This window comes from Falco naumanni, chromosome 3 (genome assembly GCF_017639655.2).
Source record: "Falco naumanni isolate bFalNau1 chromosome 3, bFalNau1.pat, whole genome shotgun sequence".
In the NCBI taxonomy this organism is placed as follows: Eukaryota; Metazoa; Chordata; class Aves; order Falconiformes; family Falconidae; genus Falco; species Falco naumanni.
The window spans coordinates 35,936,355-35,957,366 of NC_054056.1; the positions used below are offsets into that span (position 1 = coordinate 35,936,355).

Here is a 21,012-nt window from a genome sequence, read left to right on the forward strand (position 1 = left end):
CCAATGGGACCACAAGCCTACCTTCACAATGTGGGAGGTGGGAGGGACGGAGGTAAATCTGAACCAGCTCTGAACAACTACCAGCTCAGACAGCTTATTTCCATAGGTATTAAGTGCTTCAAAAGCAGGTGCAAATATTTGGTATATAGAAAATATTTTGCTCTCTATTTCATGTTTCCTTTATGTACTTTGTAGTCTGAGACTGGTTTAGGCCCCTGAATTGTGCAGCTTATTCCTTCTCCCAAAATCTCTTTGCAGATTCCCAGGGATGCTGTATTTGAGCTTAGATGTTTCACATCCCATCTTGATCTTGACCAGTTTTGGCTCTGACAAGAAGAGGCGTTCTCTGTGCAATAAGCATGGTCTAAATTTAAAGCATATATAGGAGTAGAGGGATTGCTTATCTGTATTGTTTGCTGTTTCCCTTTGTCAGAGAGAAGCAGAGAGTTACATCTGGATCCAACTCATGCCTTCCCATCTGCAAAGTCCAGACAGAAAACAGACCATGGGCAAAAGCATCAAGACTGTAGCGGAGAGAATGACAGTTGTCACTTGCTTGTGATTTTGCACAGCAAAACCAGTGTTTGCCATAAAACTCATCCAGAACCTCCCCATGAAGTGTTGTGGGTGGGTTGGCCTTATTAGCACCTCCATGGTGGCCTGGGAATGATGTGTCCGAGAAGTTGTTGTGCCTTGAAATCTCTGTTTTTGCTAGTCTTGTCTGCTTCTCTTTCCTCTGGCAATGACACTGGAAGGTCCTGATGGAACCCATATCTGTCCTGAGTAACTTCAGGAGTCCTCCCACCCTATGGTGGTGGGACAGGGGTTGCCAGTTTGGGCTGAGCTCAGGCCTTTTGGTTATTTCTGCATGGTTTCAAGAAAAATGGGTCTGGGATCTCTGTTGCAGGGCATTCTGTGTCATAAATAAATGGTGCAGCCCTAGGGCTGGGCAGCATGGTCCTGGGAAGGTCCATACATGGGGAGCATGGACACAACCACCAGAGCAAAGGTGTTTTTACATCTTGGTGTGTTCCAGTGCTGTTGGCTCAGTGACTCCCTTAGGAGGCACCTTTGGGAACTGTGGAGACTGATGAGGGGAAAAACCCTGTTAATGCAATTTCTCCATCCCTTTCCATGGCATGGCTGCTCATCCAGGCCCACTCTCCAGCATGATACTCCCCTTTTTGCTTGAGGATGCAAGGGTTGCCTGTCTTCACCACATGAGTGGACTAGGATGAAAAATGACATAAAACCTGGTCAAACCAGATGACTTAGAGGTAGACTGTTATAAAGTAGGCCACTTGCCACAGGTATTACATGTTTTAGTTCTGTTGGCAGCATGGAAGGAAGGGTCTATGTCTCCCCAAACTTGGACTTTAAAAGATCTGATGTGCTGAGCGCATCTCTTGCTCTGCAAATGGACTTCTTTGTCTTTGGAGAGGTAGCTTGCAGCAATGAGTTTCACAGATGCCTGTGCATTACACTAAAGTTATTTCCTCTTAAGCACTTCACAGATGTGCAAAACCAAAGAGACCAGGTGACTTACTGCATTTTGTTACCTTAGCCACTTGCACACCCCAAATCCTCCAGTGTCCTGGTCACTGTTGCAGCTGGCCCCAAGTTCTGCCTGCAGGGCACACAGTGAGAAACAGAGAGATCAGACCTCTTTTCATTATGTTCTTCAAGTGTGGGTCATGTTTACATTTTTGTTAAATGAGGGTCTGGAGATTCATGGGCCTCCTATCTAGGACTGCATAGAAATGGGCTGCAGTGAAATTTTTGATTGCATCCAGAGCAGTTCCCCATTCCCACCAAGATGAGATTTCTATCTTGTCCCATTGCAGCAGTGGGAGTTGGAAACAGTTTTAGTTTTGTCAGTACTACTTCCTGGCACTTTTTCCTTGTGCTGAGCTTCTTTGCCCTACAACACAGGAGGGATGCTAGCTGCACCTTGCTCTGCCTGACCTCCTCAACCACAAGATGGGGAAGAAAAGTCCCACCACTTCCCCCACCACCCCAAAAGCATGGCATTAGCTGTCTGTGGGGCTCACAGGGGTAGGACCTGCTGTTTTGCATGGGCTCCTTTTGACAGGCACCCTGTGGTTCCCACCAAAGCTCTCTGCTCTCCTGCTTCTACCTGCGAGGGGTGGAGAAAGAGAAGCTGGAGAAAGTGAAGTGGAGAAGAAATCCCTGGGGGACTCAGAGGAGCAGGGAAACCTTCTTGAAGAAAAACAAACCAGCCAAACAAACTCCCGAAAGGCTGGAGAGAGAACGAGAGAGATTTCCATGCGGAGCATGCACCGTGCTAATCCAGCATAGCCGCCTGTCGGCTAAAAACAAGCATTTCAGGCCCCAGCTGCCCCTTTGCTCCAGTCCTTGCTTAACTGGAGATGTCACAGATGCCTTTGGCCAACAATGCTGCAGTGCTGGCTGGGGATGAGGAGATGCTGGTTCGCCGTGCTGTACCACAGCCAGGGCTTACTCTTCAGCTCCCCTAAATGAACAATTTTCTCCTGTTTCCCCGTTCCCCAGAAGTTTTTTTGGTATTTAAAGAGGTTCAGAGATGTGGGAATGGAGGTAAAAGGGCTGGATGAGGTGAAGGGAAGGGAGTACAGGGGAGGAAGGCCAAGGGGGGGCGTGATGGAGGTGCCCTGGGAGAGTCCTTGGGGGGAGGAATGGAGTACTTTTCACCCTCCCTGAGGCAGAGGGACAGAGGGTGAGGGCAGCTGGGATTTTTGTCTCTGTGCTTTGGGGAAGGTCTGTGCCCCTCCACTGATGGGGGGGGGGGGGGGGGGGGGGGGGGGGGGGGGCGGGGGCCAGCAGCCCAGAGCAGGGCAGGTGGTGGTTTTATCTGGGAAAAGGTCTAGTTTCCGCCTCATGGAGTAGAAAGGGTTAAAGACAAGGGGCAGGTCTTGAAGTCTGGCAGGATGCTGAAGTCCTCGCTCTCCCCCCTTTCTCCAGCTTTATCTGTCTCCCCTCCATCCCCTTCCCACACCCCCTCTCCGCTCGGCAGCCTCCTCGTTACCGGGGGACCTTCTCCGGGCTGTAAACCGGGAGGCAGCACCTTTACCCCAAAGCTGCTGGGATGCAGCATGTGCCTTTTCCTCCAGCCCATGTCCTCCTCCTCCTCCATCTGCTCAAACTCTCCCTTTCCCCCCATCCTCCTGCCCCCCTGGGGTGTTGCATTTCTTTGATACCCCCTCCCCCGCCCCCGTATGTGGGTGTTGATAGAGCAAGGAGTTGGGGAGGATGCTAGAAAAGGAGTAAAAAAAAATAAAATAGGGAATGGTTAATGGCTGTTGTCTCCTCCCTAGGCAAAGCGAGTGCCCTGGGGTAAAGCCCTTGCGGGGCGATGGGGAGCTCCAGCGCCCGCCCGCCTGCCGGGCTCTGGGGCAGAGGGAGCCTCTGCCCCGGGGCTCCCCGCCCTCCTGTCCAGTCTCCCGTCGCCCCCCGTCGCCCCCCCGTCGCCCCCCCCCCCCCCCCCCCCCCCCAGGCTGCCAGCTCCGGGACACACGCACACACACACAGAGACACGGTGAGGGAGCCCCAGCAGCCCCTTCTCCCTCCCGGCACCCGAGGAGCGGCGAGCCCTGTCTGCGCATCCCGCTGCGGGGACCAGCACCTCTCCCGCGCTGAACCCCTGCAGGTTGGGGCTTTGGTGGCTGTTGGTTGGGGCTGTTTGTTTGGGGTTTTTGGGGTTGTTTTTTTTGGGGGGTGGGGGGAGCAGAGCCCTTGCCATCCCCACCACCACCATCCCGGCTCCCCCTTCACCTCCTGGCTCCCTGCTTAGGGCTAAGCTGTCCCGGGGAGGCTGCGCTGCCCAAACGCCAACACACTCCGGCTTTCGCTGGCTGCTCTGCTCCATCCATCCATCCATCCATCCATCCATCCATCCATCCATCCATCCATCCATCCATCCATCCTCTCCTCCTATAGGCTAGCAGAGCATACCCGATGCGATACCGTGGCAGTTAGGGTCCTTGCCTATAGCTGCCTGTTTTACAAAGCTCCGATCTGTGCGTGTGCCTGTGTATGTGTGTGTGCATTTTATCCCTCCCTCCCATCCCTCCCTCCCTCCCTCCCTCTCTCTCTCTCACTCTAATGTGTGATCTGGAAAGCTTATAAAAGCCTGATGTAATCCTTAATGCAGCCCCTGGCTACAAAGGCTGGATCTAGTTTCACAGAGAGAGATTCAGAAGCAGAATTTACAAAAAAAAAAAAAAAAAAGGAAAGAAAAGAAAAAAAAAGTGGGGGGAGAAAAGAAAGAAAAGCAGACGAGTGGATTTTAAACAAACATATCTTTCTGAAGAAGACCATTCTTGCTCTTCGCTGCTGGGAAAGCTACTCTGAACCCTGCTGTATATTTTTTTTTAAAGGAGAAGACTTGATCGTCTGCTTGGATCTAATGATTTACTGGCTTTTAACTGCGTTTTTTCCCTCTCCTAAAGGATTCCTCAAAAAACGGCTTAATTATTTTCAGCTTTTCTCTTCCACCTGCCTGTCTGCAGAAACACCAAAGGTTCTCCCTTCCTTTCCCTCCCCACCCCCCTTTCTTTTAGGATTTTTTTCCCCCTTTTTCATTTAATATTTACATATATATATATATATAAGTGTGTATGTATATATATATGTAGAGGCAAGAGTGGTGGGAGTGGAGGGAGAGAGAGCTCTGCCATTCTTTTGGACTTCACAAGCTGCCCAATGTTGGGCTGGTTACCCCTGGATATGTTGCTGGTTTCCATTTGGAATTTGACAAAAGGAAGAAGGAGGATATAAAACCTGGGGAGCTCTTCAAGGTAAGGGGCTCCCAGCCACCTTTCCTTCTTCCTCTGAGGGGAGGGAGAGGGGGAACACGACTTCTCTGGGCTGCGCTTTGCCTTGAGTGCAGGGGGGGTCTCTCTCCATCGCCAGGGGAGGCAGGGATAGGGGCAGTGGTGGGCACCTGCTCCTCTGCTTTTGCCCCTGGAAACAGCACCCAGAGGATGTTTTCATCCCCTCTGCTCTGCAATTTGGACAGATAGAGAATAATCACTCCCTGCCATGGGAAGTTTTAACTTTTGTTCATGCGGGTCCTGTGGGCAAACATCAAGCAGTGGTGGAAAATATTGATGTCTGCAGGATGTGAAGGGGGGAAATGCATTAATGTCCTGGGGAAAGGAGCTGGGCAGTGGGCTGTTCCCGGGGGAGAAGGCAGCCAAGCAAGGGAAGAGGAGCAGGGGATCATGACAGGAGAGCTGCAGAGCAGTCAGAGCTGAACTGCAAAGTGCTGCGAAGCCGCGGTGCCTTCCCGGGCAGCCCTGGGGTCCGGGACTCCTCAGCCTGCAATGTTGGCAAACAAAGTCTCGTAAGGATAGGCAGCTGCCTGCTCCAGGCATGAACCTGCTCCCATCCCAGCTCCTTGCCTTCCTCCTTTTCCTTGAAGAGTTTGGGGGGGGTGGGGGGGTGGGTGGGGTGCTGCTTGTGTGGCCCCTTCCCAGGGCTGGAGGCAGTGGCTGGAGAGGTGACAAGCTCCTAATACCCCCCCTTAAATGCCATATATCAACACTTTTCTTCACACTGTAGGAGAAAATTAGCCTTTAGCCTATTTTGAGATCAGAGTATGGCACAAACATACACACACACACACTGATCCTGGAGCTGGGCTCCTGAGGGATGCTGGCACCTAGGTATGGCTTAGCCTTTCTTTGGGGGAGTGGAGAGAGAAGGAGTCTCCATCAGGAATGCGTAATTACAAAGCATCTTGTTCTGAATCACCCTGTGTGGGAATGAATCGCAAAATTTGTCTCTCCCTCTTCCCCCACCACCCCCTTCCCTTTCACGGCCTGACATTCGCTGATGGAGGGTGGCTGTTGATGCATCTTCAGACTTTCACAGAGAGGTGTTTCAGCCACGGTTCTGCCAAGGCTGGAAGAAAAAGCAGGGTGGAGGGGATCAGGTAGAGATTTCTAGGGGACTTTTCAGCCTGGTTGTGCCCCAGTCCTGGCTGAGGGAAGGCATCAGTCCCCGACAATCAAAGGCATGGGTTGCAGATCAACTCTGCAAGGTACCTTCGGCTGTGAATCACACTCAGGTCCCTGATCCTGCCCTGGCCAAGGAAATAACCCCTGTGAATCAGTTGCACAGAGAGGAGGTGATAGGGAGGAGAATATCATGGCAAGGTCAAAGGGATGGAGGGTAAAAAGACACCCCCCCTCCCCACCCCTGACTACCCCATCCCTTTGGAGCTGGGGCTTGCAGGGGTTGAGGCTCAATCCAGCTCCACCACTGGGTCTGGCGAGGGCCAGGGCCAGCTGACAGCTGATGGCTGAGGGAGGAGGAGGAGAGGAGGGGGGACTGAGGAAGAGCAAAGCTACTTTGACAGATGCCAAAACCTGCCTGTGCGGTAGAGTGAAAATCATGATGCCTCAAAAGCCTGTGCTCCCTGGGAGGGGGCCAGGGGTGGTCAGGGTGCAGGGTGCACCTCCCCGGCCCCTTTACCTGTTGATTAGCTATAGGTTTGCTCTCACCTGGCCATGTAAAGCCTAAAAAAAGCCAGGAGAGATGAGCCTTGGGCACTCCACGGAGTTGACTAGCGACCTCCGCTGCGTAGCAGGGAGGACTGTGTATTAATGATGATGACTCTGCTTTGGCTGGTGCTGAAATATCTGTATTATCTATTATCAGCTGGGAGACGAGGCTGGAGGCTTCGCTAAACTGGGATCTCATCCAAAGCCTGGGCTGCTAAAGGAAACAAACAACTCCCCATGCATATTAAGTGGGTCCCTAATTAATTAATGACTCATTAACCTGGGTCCCAGCGTCCTTACTGTGCTCAACACCTCGCTGAGGAAGAGGAAGAAGGTTGCAGGGCACAGAGCAGGGGAGGTTTTTACCCTCGGAGGGTGCTGAAGAATTGCACCAGCTCTCAGCCAAGCCGCACTGCAAGGGGACAGGGTAGGGCTGAGCCAGGGTCTGAGCCAGGCAGGGGACAGGCAGAGGGCTAAGCAGGCAAGACATCCTGCCTGGTGGGTCTCAGCTGCAGCAGACGGACATGGGGACCATGGGGGTGCTGGGGGGTGGGGGATGGGACCAGGGGACCCCCATGCCCCACTCTGTGTGTTGTCAGGGTCAGGGTGCAACATCGCATCTGCTGCAGAGGGCGAAGGGGAAGGTCAGGCAGAACTGGACAGGGGCAAGGCGAAGGCAGGGCAGGAGCAGGGCAGAGGCAGGGCAGGAGCAGGGCTTCGGGCCCTTTCCATAGCACTTGGGATGGTGTTGCAGAGCCCTGGGTACAAGGCTACGGGCTCAGACCCCCCCATAATTGACCAGCAAAGGTGGTCTGGCTCAGAGAAGGGCTAGCTGTGCAGTGGGGTGGTTTTCCAAAGATGAACGGTCTGAACCCTTATTCCCCTTACATGGGGGAAACTGAGGCAGGGGAGGTTGTCCCAGACCCCATACCTGGTCTGGGAAATGTGTGTGTATGTGTGTGTGTGTACTCCTGAACCCCAGTCACATCCCCAAGGAGCAGCCAAAGGCAGCCTCAGGGGTGGAGGGAGCAACTCCTACATCCCACTGTTTTGCCACCCCAGGGAGAGCTGCATTGCCCTCTGCCCCGCAGGCACTCAGCGGTGCTCCAGGACACCCACACAGACCTCCCCCCCCCGCCCCCCCCCTCCCCCCAGCAGTACCCCTTGCCCAGCCCCTACAGACCCCCCTTTTGCAAGCATCCCAAACTTAGCAACAACCCCTCCCTACACACACTCCTCCCTCCCCACAGCATCGAGGCTGCCCCAGCTGCAACCCCGGGTGGGAAAGGCTGGGAAAAGGGGTGTGTGTGGGGAGCATCTCCTAGTGTCAGGGTCCCCCCAGCCTCCCCAGCCCGGCAGCTTTTGGTAGAGGGGGGGTGGGAGGGCGGCCGGGGCTTGCGGCGAGCGGCGGGGAGGTGGCGCTCGCAGCCCGGCTATCGCCGCCCGCCGCCCCCGGAGCGCACGGCTGCTCGGCACAGCCCGCCGGAGCGGGGCTCCTCCGTACCTGCCCTCCTCCCCAAAAAACAATCCCCCCCCAAAAAAAAAAACCAAACACACACGGCTGGGGCTCGCAATAAGGGCTACCTCACACCCCGTACCCGAAACGCCGCCCCACGGGGTTTATTCCCCACGCTGCGAGCATCATCTTCCCGTGGGCTTTTTGCGCGCCCCCCCCTCCCATGTTTTTTTACCGTACTCCCCCGCATGTTTTATCTGCCCCACTTCTCCCCATCTCAGCATCCTGGGGAAAGCAGACGGTTTTTGGGCTGCCAGGGACTCTCCTTGGATGCGCAAGCAGCTTGTGCAGCTCTGCTCACCCCCATGCCCAGGAGTTGGGGGAGCAGCCCCCAGCCCCAGGGGCTTGCTTGGGGGCTACATGTGAACCCTGGCTTCGTACAAGTGGGGAATAGGGTGCTCAAGCGCTCTGCTCCTGGGAGTCAGCCCAGAGTATCATGCAACAGAGATCGTGCCCATTCATTGCTCCTGGCGCGGGGTGGGGGGGGGTGGGGGTGGGGGGGTGGAGAAGATGATGGAGGGTCTTCCCAAGGTGCCTGTGTGGCTGCAGATGGCTTTTATTCCCCTTTTTTGGGGGGAGGGAGAGGGCAAAGCAGTGTGATCTTAGATCCAAATGCATCTCCCGTTTCTCGAGCGTAGCACGCAGGAAATCCCCTGCCATCGGTACCTGTTGCAGGGTATCAGCTTGGCTCATTAATTAGCTCCAGGAAAACTGCGCTGGTAAACAAATGAGGCAAAGCTTTTCCTGGGCCTGATCCCGGGCTTGCGGCATGCTGATTGCCACCTTTCTAGGACAGGTGCAAAGAGAGAGGAGTATTTTCTTCAAGATGGATGACACGCTGTCTCTGTAACTAGCTTGCCTCCTCCCCTTGGAGAAAATTCACATCCCCAAGCGAGCCTTCAGAGGGAAGGGAGCTGGCACCTGGCCTGGAGGTTTGCAGAATACTGTCTTTCCTGGTGTCGCAGCATATATAGGAACAGCTCAATGTAGCTGCAGGCAAAGGGCAGGGGTCCCCAGCACATCTCAGCACTTGCCATGCACAGGATGCTCCCACGTTCTTCTTGTGGCTCCTTCCCCAAATTGTCTGGACTCTTCACTTGCCTGGGGTTTGCAGAAGGCTCTGGGGTGAAGGAAGGTGGGAAGGAGGGAATGCTTGTGCTTGGGTGAAACTGGACTAAGGCCTAGGTAACTTGCTGATGGGGGTTGATATCCATCGATATATTTGGGTGGGGTGGGGATCTGGGGCTCTGAAGCATGGGAAGAAAGGGGCTGGGGCACAGTTCTCTCAGCCAAGGTGGGATAGGATCTCCTTTGCATCTCAGTTGCTTTGAACCACATCTCTGCCAGAGAAAACAGTATTTCAGTGTCCCATCTGCACTGGAGAGGCAGGGGACCCTTTTGACTTGAGATGTATTCCTTTTATTTAGATTCATGTGTAGCCTCCTTAGGTCACAAACCCACGGGGGACCAGCCCTCCAAGTCCCAAATCACCATGACAGGGAACTGTGGCAACCCACATTTCTCCAAATCAGGGCCACCACAGACATCATCCTGGTCTTTAGCATCCTCCAGAGCATCCAGAGTATAGGAGGTCCCATCTGCCTTGTAACCCTTCTTAATGCTCCTGCTGCCCAAAAAGCAATTCTTCCACAGCGCCACACCATCCCCAGACCCATATTGATAGCATTTTATTAGAACATAAGAATTCACCACCTGGAAGCCAAACTTCTCTCTTGGAGAGCAATCTGGCAGACCAGCCCCTGTGGCGAGTGTACATCCCTTTCTCTGACATGCACTCTGTGTCATGGTTGGCTCTTTAATACATTTTGCAGTATGCTGGGGCTACAAAACACAAGACCACATGTTATTAAAAAAAAAAAAAAAAAAAAAAAAAAGGAAAAAAGGAAAAGGAGCAACAAATTAGGTCCCTTCAGGACACCCATTCATCATCACTTCTTGAGCTTAGAAATTTCTTGTGGTGCCTCTTGGAGTGAGAGTTTTGTATTAGTTTGATTATGGTGAGATAATTTCTCACGTTGCTCCCAGAAGCTCTCAGGGAAAGGGGTAGCGGGGGTGGGGAGAAAAGAAAGATAATACTTTAAATCAGAGGGCTGTTGGATTGGTGACTGTTTTGCGAAGACACACATCACTGCCCCCTTTATGAAAATTTAAATTGGTTACCTCTGTCAAAGAAAATGAGAGAAGATTTGCTGATTTTAATTTCTTGGAGTGAATCACCCCCTGCCAAAGCTATCAAGATTAAACTGGGGATGGTTCCCTACTTTCCTTCTCCTACTCCCTCTGATTTTTTTCTGAAATATCCCTTCATAAAACATTGATCAAGGAATGACCAGCTGATGATAAATAAGCTGTTGAAACTGCAAGCTCTGCCATGTTTGCTGTCACGCCTTACCCCTGGGACACGGGGGATCAGGGAAAGCAAATGGCATCCGGAGGAAGAAAGAACAGAGACCTTGTAAGGAAATCTAGACATTCTACCCCTTTAGAATATTTGGGGGTAAAAATTAAACCAGATGGCTGTTATCTTATGTGGTGCATTGTACATTAGCCTGAAGTGCATGTATGAAGCAAGATACATAAAGTATGCAAAATCCTCCTTCTATCGAGCATCACATTTTTTAGGTTGGTGATTTACTCCTGGTAGAGCTGCTGCTTGCTGTTGTGATTTGGCCTGAGAGAAGGATGGAGGAATCCCGCATATATTTGAGGCACCATTTTGTGTATATGGTATGCATGCACTAGTATATATTTTTACCAGCTCTTTTTCTGAACATCCAGCAGTGGTCAGAGGCAGGCCTTGTGATACCCCATCCTACAGTTCCAGCACACCCACCTGCATGCTCACCTTGCCTACTGCCTGTAGTCAGGCTGGCTTTACTAGATGGAGATATTTCCTCAGTTTTTGAGCTCAGCTGGCCTATAATAAAGTCCTTGCTGTTTTCAAAATGGCTCTTTTCTTTCTTCCCCCTGCCTTAGGACTATCCCATTCCTGGCAGACCTACCCATTCCATATTCATTGAGAGTTAGCATAGTTCTCTCGCTAAATGCTTTCAGGATAGGGGTCATTGCAATTTCTGTGTTAGATTAGATCTGGAGTTGAAACGCTTTGTCTCTGTCCCATCTGTGCTTCTGTCTTCTTGTGGATGTCTCAGCTGAGCATTTAAGCTCACAGCTCCACAAGCCACTGAAACTTTGGTCTACCTGACACCAAGCCCCATGGCTTGATTTTAAAAGATGCTGTAGTGTGATCCTCTCTAAGAACCAAGGGCATTGTAGGGCTGATTTCATCCACTGCCAAACCATATGTCTTAGACCAGGGGTCTGGGTCACAGTTAATTGAGACATTGGTCTTTCCTCGCTTTGGTGCTTTCTTTTGTAAAATGGGGATGCCTTCCTTCCTCTGTGCTGGCCGTTCAAATGGACTTGGTCAAACAACATCTCCTTTGGGACTCTGAGATGAGGAGCACCAGCCAAGCACCAGGCATAACTTAGTTTTCTCGTGTTTTGACTGTGAATGCATGTCTATCCTTAAATATTCCTCCTGAGTCATGTTTTCTTGTCCTTTCTCAATCCTTTTTTTTTTTTTTTTTTTTTTTTTTAATGCCTTTCTACAACTGAGGGTCTGGAAGTATGCAAGTGTCCTGTACCTGCCTTGGATTCACTCTGGATTAAACACATGCTTTTCCAGGAGACGTATAACACTCCATCCAGCAAAAATAGTCTTTTGTACAGTCCAGCCCACTTTAATAAGCAAGCAGATTATGCCTGGGGTAGGAGCCTGGTTTATACTCTATGTTGTTTAGCAGCAATCTAACAATGGCTATCTTCTCGAAACAAATATCTGCTGGTTCCTGCAAATGAAAGTCGATACAGCTTCAGAAGGAAATTTGTCCCGATGGGGTCTTTTGTATTGAAAGCCCTGTTGGTAGATTTATTCATTGTGCAGGTTCCTTCCCTTAACAAGTCAGTTATTCATTGGGCATTGCTTGAGGGTGTGTGGAATTTATGGTCATAGTCTTGTAATCAGATATTTTGTTATAGAGGGCTTTGCCACTGTGGAAGGTTTGAATAAATCAGTATGCAGTGAAAATTGATCCTCTCACAATCTATTTCCAGACTCAGCTCCTGTTTTAAGAGTATTTTCTCCCTTCTTGAACCATGCTACTAAAGCCTTTGCACGTTTGTGGTCTGGTCAGCTCTACCAGAGCTATGCATTAGTGCAAGTGCACAGACATGCACACACTTACACATGTTTTCTGGGCATGATTTTTCTTCTGACCACATTTCAAATACACACTGTAGCCATTTCCCAGGCAAAAAAACCCCAGAGTTTTTCTCTATCACCTGACTTCAGCATCTGGAAGTTGTAAAGGATTGCTTGAAAAGGCTTTAATCAAATGCCAGTGAAGAAAGGGAAATCTGATTTTGAGTAGTTGCACTGATGCCTTAACTACTAAAGAGCTTGGCCTGCTAATCTCCACTTCTCAGATGTTGTTCTACAATCTGATCAGCCCTATTGAGCTGAAACAAGGGTTAATTGCTGACAAAAAGCTCCTCACCTTTGTTCATACAAAGAAAGGGGCAAGGGTGAGCACCTTGCTTTTTGGAGCTTGGGGCCAGCTTGTCATATGCAGGCAACGGTAAGGGAATTTGATTCTTGTGTGTGTCACATGAAAATCTCTCTATGAAAGCAGAATTACAGCAGAGCCTATGATTTTTATGGCAGAAATCAGGGATGGGAGAAGAAAAAAATTCTCTGTAACCTAGCAGCCTGCACAGCTGCTCTCTGTTAGGTCGTGGGTGATGTTAAATGTGTGAATGACAGTGAACCTTTTCCCTGTAAGCAGGGCACTACTCTCTTGGCACTTACACTTGGGATGGAGCTCGGCAGTGATGTGGTTAGTCAATGGTGTCACATGCTGCCTGCCTTGCAAGTGTTCCCTGAGGCATAGCATCTTTCCAAGGGTGGCTCTAGGGGTGGGTTTCGATTTAAGCAGAGTGTTTGACAAAGGACATTTACTGCCTGGTCTGCTCTGGTGAGTGCAGTCATCCTGAAAGAGTGTAAGACCTTGTGATAAAGACCAAGTGGATTGTATCCATAGAGCATGTGGGCAGGCAAACACACGGGTGCTTATGTGAGACAAGGTCAGTGGGTCTCTGAGCTGCCCACATCTCAACAGAGGCAGCAGGTGTGACACAGCACTGCCCTTCCAGTCACCCACCTTAGCACCTGTAGATCAGCCATGAGGGCAAGTGAAGGACTAAGTAAATGGTGAGCGAACGTTTGCTGCGTGTTCTGAATGCTTAAAAAAAATAACATGAATAATGTTAAATATTGTCTGTCCTTTGTGACTTGCTGGCTCCTGCCAGCTTGGAGTTTTTAGATATGTTAATAGGGATAGCAATGCTGTTGGGACTTCCAGATTCTCCAGATGGACATTCTGCTACCAGCAGGAGAGATGGTGACAGTCAGAAGCACAGCAAGGCTGGGAGGGTGAGAGGGAAACTGGGAGAGATCCCAACAAATGCCAGTTAGCTGGGGGGTCCAATTAAGCAGAATGCATGGAAATACCAGGAAGGCATCCTTTGCCATGAGGGTTAAGATGCTTGTAGATGTTCCCAAGGCATCCCTCAGGGACTAGACAACTGCCTGTCTGTGGACAGCACCTGCAGGCATGGAAATGCCACTAGAAGGGGAAGTTTTGGTATCAAGCCCCAAGATGGGGTAATCTCAGTCCAGAGCCTTATCCTCTACCAAGACGGAGGAAGATGGCAGGGTGGGTTGGAGGAGATTTCCAGAGTGTCTTGCAACTGCAAGCACCTGTGATTCTGTGAAGATGAGTCATGAGTGTTGCACACTTTGATACCCCCACTGGACATAGCTGCCCTCAGGAGCTGCTCTTGGGCCTGTATATGCTGAGCCAAAGGCCTGCAGGGTATTTAAAGGTGCCCTGGGAAAAGCACTGAAAGCTGTCTTGCCAGGACAATCTCCAGGAATGAACTATATGACAGCACCCTTCAGACTTGGTATCTCAGAAGGGAGGAAATCTGATGGGCACTGAGGTCTGGAGGCTCAAATCTAAGGGCACTGAGGTGTTTCAAGTGAGAGCAAAATTTTTTGTTACTGTATGAGACAGCCTTACTACCCCTCAAGAAGCAGAGACTGTCCTTGCCCTGTGCTGGGACAAAGACTTGGTTTGATGTCCTGTTGACTTAATCCCACTTTTCTAGCCAAGGACACTGCTGGCAAGTCCATACCCCTTCATCCCTCTGGAGTCTTACACTGAGTTTTTGGCTGGGCTGTGGCCAGTGGCAATGCTACTTCATCTTTGATCAGGAATGTGCATGCACCTAGCTCTAAGATTTGATACTCAGCTTCTTTTATTTCCATCACTGAAGCTTTGTTGTGAATAGCTTCCTCTGTTGTCCTGGGAAAAGCCAAGCATTCAGGCTTGTTTTGTAGTTGAGGGGAGTCTTCTCAGGTGTGGAAAGAGGGGATCCTCCACCACAGGCTGCAACAGCTACTTTTTCCTGGTTCTGTGGTTATGATGGCTAGTGGGTCCCTCCCTTGCTTGGTCTGGTTCTTGACATCTGATTAGTAGCAAAGATCTTTACAAAAGGACCTCTAAGACCATCCTAGAGTGCCCATGAGAACAGCACTGGAGTACCAACAGCATCAGGTACAATGTGGGATGTAATGCTGGGGATGAGGAAGATGGCTGGTAAAGCTGGCTGTGATTTCCACCATCTCCCAGCATGTTCAAGGACTATTCCTTGGGCTGGAGCTCATCTTAAAAGGTTCAGGGAACAGAAATGCCTTTCTCTTACCTATCTTGAACAGGTCTTAAATGTGTTTACAGAGGAACTCACCACAATGTTTTCCATTTTGTGTGGTGAGGGGAGTGTGGGACAAAGAAGTAATTTTTCTCCTCTCCCTTCCCTTGCCCAAAAGGGTGGCTGGATCTAAACAGGACACAACGCTTCCCAGTCCTGGAGCTGAACAGTGCTGGGCAGTGATAGGAAAGCTGGTGCTAAATACAACTACCACACACAACTAAACATGTAGGATGCTCCACAGCAGACATGGCTGTTTTTCATGTGGACTGAAGAATCTTCCTGTAACCTTCTGTACTCAAAAATGCAGTTTATGAACCACAAGGTGCACAGCACGCTGTAGCAATGTGGTTATTAAAACCCCAGCCTCCCACCTCAAATTACAACCCAAATGCTGTGTTTGTTTCCCACTTAATACTTGCCCTCTGAGGTTTTCTTTTAGCGCTAAGCCCTTTTGAAGTTGCTGTTGATTACACAGCAGACAGCATAATCTCCCTGTAGAAGTTATTTGTAGCTGGGGAGGAGGAGGAGGGGGGAATAAATCAATCACCCTAGTGCAAATGCCAGAAATGGGGTGGAGAATTAATGATGCTGCTCAGCCATACTTTCCACTCCGTGGTCCATCCTGCCACTCAGATGTCCTTTTCTGAAAGCGTCGGTCTGATTGCTAAAACTCCTTGGATGGTCAGAGAAGGAGTAATTGGAAGGGGGGCTTAGCTGTGCAGATTGGCTTCTAGTCTGGAAGGTGACTTTGGTGGTGTAATTGTTCTGTCCAGCCACAAAGCCCTCATCAAATACTGTCAGCTGGGGCTCTGCCTTTACCCTTATTTTCTCTGTTCTTGTGGCAAAGCCTGTCTGTTTCCTGGGTCATCAACAGGACAAATTATTTAAAGCCATTGTGCTTTATTCCTTCCCAAATTATTGATCAACACTGCTGTCTCCGAGATTTTCTTGAGCTCTTTCAGGCTTACATCACTGTGGGTTGTACAGCACTGAACATGAGCACGGCCAGTGTAGGGCTACTGAGCACAGAAGCAGCTGGCTAGTCTTTGGCTTGAATTAGATGGAAAGTGAGCCATTGACAGAGATAAGGTGTCAACATCAGGTGGTCTTGTGATCTTGCTTCATCTCCAGCTCACCCCTATCCCTCTGTGAAGCTCCTGGAGAACTGCTGCTATCTGTGAACTGTGAGTTTCTTTGCACCCTTTCCTAGATGCTCTCAGCCTCAGGAAAATTTGAACTGGGGGTCCATGAGGTTAGGGTAGTTGGTCCTCTTTGCTACAATGAAGTCCATCTCTTAGCTGGTGCTTCATGGTATTACTATGGCAGAAATGGTGAGGGTGGGAGAGTTCTAGGCTTACAAAAAGCTGTATGCAAGCAGCAGAATTTTCTCTGTACAAATCCAACTGCATTGTCAAAGCTTGAAATTGTTTTTTGGTTGGTTGGTTGATTTGTTTTTTTCTTTCTTTGGAGGGAAGACTCTTGCTGGTGAGTTTTGTCTTCCATATGATCTTGACTTGATCCATTGTGGGTCCTGGATGGCTGCAGTATTTGGATTTTGCCAAACATTAACCAAGAAGAGCTTTGAAACGGTAACAGCACAAAGCCTGGCATTTTTGCACTGGTGTGATAGGCAGGCAGAACCGGGAGGTGGAGAACATCAGCCCAGTCCAGCCCAGTGCACCAGCTGCTGGTTAATGGTTGTTTCACTTTATTTCAAAGAATCCATAGCAAAGACTCCAAAAGTGTTTGCGGCTCAGTAAAACATTAGCTATTCTTCCCCTTGGAGAAGAAAAGCTCTGACATTGGTAAATATTCAAGGTGAGAGAATAGTGAGGAAGCCTGGGTAAATATTATACTGCTGTTAGCAACATGGCATCTAGTAAAGGCTCTGGCTGAGGCTGAGCATCATTGTGCTCTGTAATATCAACTCTTCTAAGATCATTTTCCTTCTTATTCCAGGAGCGGAGTCGGTTTCACCTGGCACCATCAGAGTTTCTTTTCCTTCTAGTTAATCCTTGCAAGGCCCTTGCTGTCCCAGCATCTCTAGTGTGTGTGTGGATCTGAAATCATGCACATCTGCGGTCAGTGAAATATCACATCAGAAGTTCATCAACAATACATGCCAGGGGTTGTTCTTTGACTAAGTGGCATGGTGCAACTTGTTGCCACAGGGCTAAGGGACTTTAGCTCCCTACCTGCAACTTAATCTTGATCATATGATTTATCAGTAATAGTCCCTGGCCCATGATGTCCCCTGCATAATTCTTGGCATTACCTTGGTAACAATTACATACTGTGGACAGCTGTCAGACAGTTCTTGAGCCCAGGCTCTGTCCCTGTGTGGTTCAATAGTATAGTTGCAGACAAAAACACCACTATCCAGCCAAATCATAATACATTTGGTGACCAGGAGAAAAAGAAAAGCCAAAGTGAGAAGGGACCATTGGCATCAGTGTTCAGGCTTACAGGGAGGTGGTACTCACAAACCACATCTCGGGACATTTTATATATAGCCTGGGATGTGCCAGATAGTAACATAGCTAGCAGTGTGGATTTCCATTTGGTGGCTTGGCCTACAGCTAGTTGAAATCAATGTGGAGCACAGTGGAATGTGACATCTCAGATGAGTCTCCAATCTAATACTGGCCCATCTGGGCCACACTCCTGAACCCACTCTTGCTGTTTGAGAGAGGCTTGGGGCTCACAGGACAATGCCAGTCCAGTGCCCCCATAGAAAAAACAGGCAGACCTGGCAGCACTTTTCTGTCCAAGCTTCAGTGACTTTCAATAGCTGGGAAGGATCCTGGCTCTTCCTTTGCACCACTTCTCAGTAGTAACGAGGCAACACACCACTGACTTCCCTCAGCATCTTTCATCCACGGCATGGGGGAAGACATTTTCTTCACCGCTGTACTGATTGGAAGTCAAACAGCCGTCAATCCTGGGTTGATTATGTTCCTTGGAGCACTGAGTCTCCTGCAGGCTCTGAGAGCCTACATGCATGAATGCTAACCGGTAACCCAGCAGAGTCTTCAAAACCATATTTTCTTGTGAGACAAAGCCTGATAATTTCTGGCCATTCAAAAGCATTCAGGAACATCCTAAATTGTGTCCTCTGGGCTGGAATCCAATGTCAAACCTTTTGTATTTCAGAGTCTCCTGTATGATTATTGGAACAGGGGGATAGAGTCACTACATGAGCAATCAAGGACCTTCCACCCTCCTTTTCTCCACCACTATGGCATTTTGCTGAACCCCAGGGTACTTTCTAATCCTTTCCTCTTCTTGTGCTGTAGTTAGGGCCCATTAAACTAAATGGGGACAGGACACAGATCCAAAAACCGCTCTGCGTTTGTGCAGATAGTTTACTTTTTAGCACACACTCTGATGTGTTTTCAGCCCTGCTGAGGCAGCACGATCCCATCCCAAGCCCGGCCACAGTTCAAAGGACAGCCCTGACCAGGCTGGGCTGTTCTCAGCAGGAACATGGGTCACCCTTTTCTGGCAGGGAGAGGAGTGAAAACCCCGCCAATATGTTGCCCTGTGTTAATTGTAAACCAAGCAGCAGTACCTGGGCCGAGCTGTGTGGAGATGCCTGTCTGGGGGCTCCTCTGTGCTATAACATCACATTGCAACAATCAGCCACTTTTACAGCTCCATAGATCACTGGATAAAAAACACATTTAATTCTATGGTAAGGTCACTTTTTAGTTAAAAGGGACAGAATGGATTTAATTTATAAGCCTCTCCAACTTTATGGCTTGCATTTAGAGTTATATCTAATATGTAGTGCCAAAAACGTATTATAAAAATTGATTCCCCTTTTCTCCTCCCTAGATTTGCTGTGTCAGGCAGGTTCTGATTACCCTCCTGTTTGCTCCAAGCCAACAGATAGACTGAGGTAGATCTAAATGTCGGGGATGACATCTGTGACTGCAAAGCACAAGTTTATAGGGAATGAAAGCGTCCCAGTTCTATTCCTGGGTGGGTGGGAATGAACATGATTCCTACCAACCTACCGCAATACAGGATATGAGGACAGGGCTGCAGTCTGTGGGGGAAAGTGCAAGTCAAAGTGATTGCAAGGTGCAAGGGGTCAGCAGGCTACTGTCTTTGTGTGGGTCCTTTTGTGGTAATGTGACATAGACACGTTTAAATTCAACAGCAAATTTCAGGCAAGAGAAATAAAGCTCAGAGGAGGTTAGGGAGAAGAACCTGTTTCTTTTTCTTTTTTTTTTTTTTTTCTTCCAGGAAAGCTTTTAAACATTTCCAAGGGTCTTCACATCAGAGAGAAAGAGGTTTGGAAAGAGGTCATTGAAGGGAAAAGAGGGAATGGGGTGATAACAAGAGAAAGTAGACCAGATTAATCACCTGATCATCACTCCTAGCATCTCAATAGCTGGTGCTGTAGTCACACCTTGGCTTTATTTGATTTAAGTGGTCTCTGTAGAACAATTAACATCAAAGAGAGGGAGTCAAGGGAAGTCAGCACTTGCAAGGCCAGAAGGGATCATTATAATCTTGTGTCTGAGCTCCTGTGGACAGGGGTGGTACGTTCATGCCATGCTGAATGCACGGATGCTGTGACTTGTGGTAGGAATCAAGTGAACCTTTTATAGAGTTGCTGTGCCTTGGTTTAGAGACTTCCAAGTGGTGATGAATGGAGCATGTTATATAAATGAGGGAGACTTGAGAGAGGGCTCCAAAAGGAATAGGTAGCCTGATTCCTCCTTGGAGTGTCTCTATATCACTGTTCTCCTACCAGGAGGGCAGCCAAGGGGAGATCTGCCTCCCTCCCTTGCTGCTGTGCTTCCTGAGCAATGGTTTTCTAACTCTGTGATTAAGTTGTGCTCATAAAATTCATAGCGAACACTCTGGACAAGCTGTTAGCTACCCTTTAAAGTTGAGAAGGGGAGAAGTGAACTGCATTTGCCTATATACAGTCCTGGCGTGCTTGACTGAGTGACTGCAGTAAAACTAGAGCTATAAATAAAACACATGTGCCTGTGTCCACTACAGTAATCTCCTTGGAAGATGTTATTTGCTTCAGGACTTCAGTGAAATGTCCATACTTCCAGCCTCCATTTATATTAGTTATGGGTTTTTTTTCTTGTTGGGTGTTTTTGGTGTTGTTTTTTGTTTCTTTGGTTTTTGCTTTAGTGCAATGAGAACAAGGTAGTACAGGACACTCAGTCTAAAACAGCGATGTGAACAAAGTGTTAAGGGACACTTGGACTGAAATAGCAGGCAGTGGTGAGGAACAAGCACAGTGCCAGGTAGGGGTGAGGAGGGACTACACGTTCCTTGAACAGGGTCACACTGTGGCAGCAGTGGCTGTTCCCCCCGTGGGCTGGAGGCACTCTTCTCTGAAAGCTGTATCCAGTCCGGGTTTAACTGTGAATGACACAATCTTGTCTGAGTATTGCATGGGCCTGAATGGAGAGATCTGTGGCCTGTGTTGTTCACCTTTGCTCACCTAGTTATGAAACATGGCCAAAACAAAAAATCTGGAAATTGTGAAAGTGAGTCCCTTCAAATCTTGACATGCTAAGAAATCTTTTTTAAAAAAAAACAATAAAAAAAAAAACAAAACAAACAAACAACTGGAATTTGAACTGTGGTCATCCTTTCTAGCTTGTTTCAGCATTGGCAGCTGGGAATATACTCTTTTTTTTAATTCTGACTTGTAATTTTTTTTAATATTATCTGTCTTTTATATTTGCATAACTTCAGGAATTCTGATTTTGCAGAGTAATACCAGGTAATATGACAGCTGCCACAAAGGTGTCAGAATTTGATGACAGAGGTATGTCTGAAAGGACCAGAAGATTACGAAACAGTAATAAGGACAGAATACAGTCTCCATGGGGAGTGAAGTATTTGCCTCTGCATCTTTTCTTTTGGTCTCCAAGGAGCTCTGCCTCTCTAACAGCAGCATCTTAGAAACTGAAAGGAGCAGTTCACAGGGAATGAAGGTCTCTTTGGCACTGTAGCCACATTTATCAGCATCCTGGCTGGAAAGGGCATGTCCTTTAGGTTCATTGTGCATGTGGAGATTGAGAATCTTACTTTTAGAAGCCTAAACTTCAATTTGCCTAAAATTAAACAACTGAAAGGCACCAAAAAGGAGCT

At 49.0% G+C, this 21,012-nt stretch overlaps 1 protein-coding gene across 5 annotated transcripts in view; it reads left to right on the top strand.

Annotated features, from left to right (window-relative positions):
• Positions 1–4,675: 4,675 nt before the first annotated feature.
• The window catches only part of ADGRB1 (adhesion G protein-coupled receptor B1), a 294,498-nt gene continuing 278,161 nt past the window's right edge, over positions 4,676–21,012 (top strand). For all 5 annotated transcript variants that reach the window (XM_040588096.1, XM_040588098.1, XM_040588097.1 and 2 more), the window contains exon 1: positions 4,676–4,796. The gene's annotated coding sequence lies outside the window, so the exon portion shown is untranslated. The remainder of the gene's footprint in view (positions 4,797–21,012) is intronic.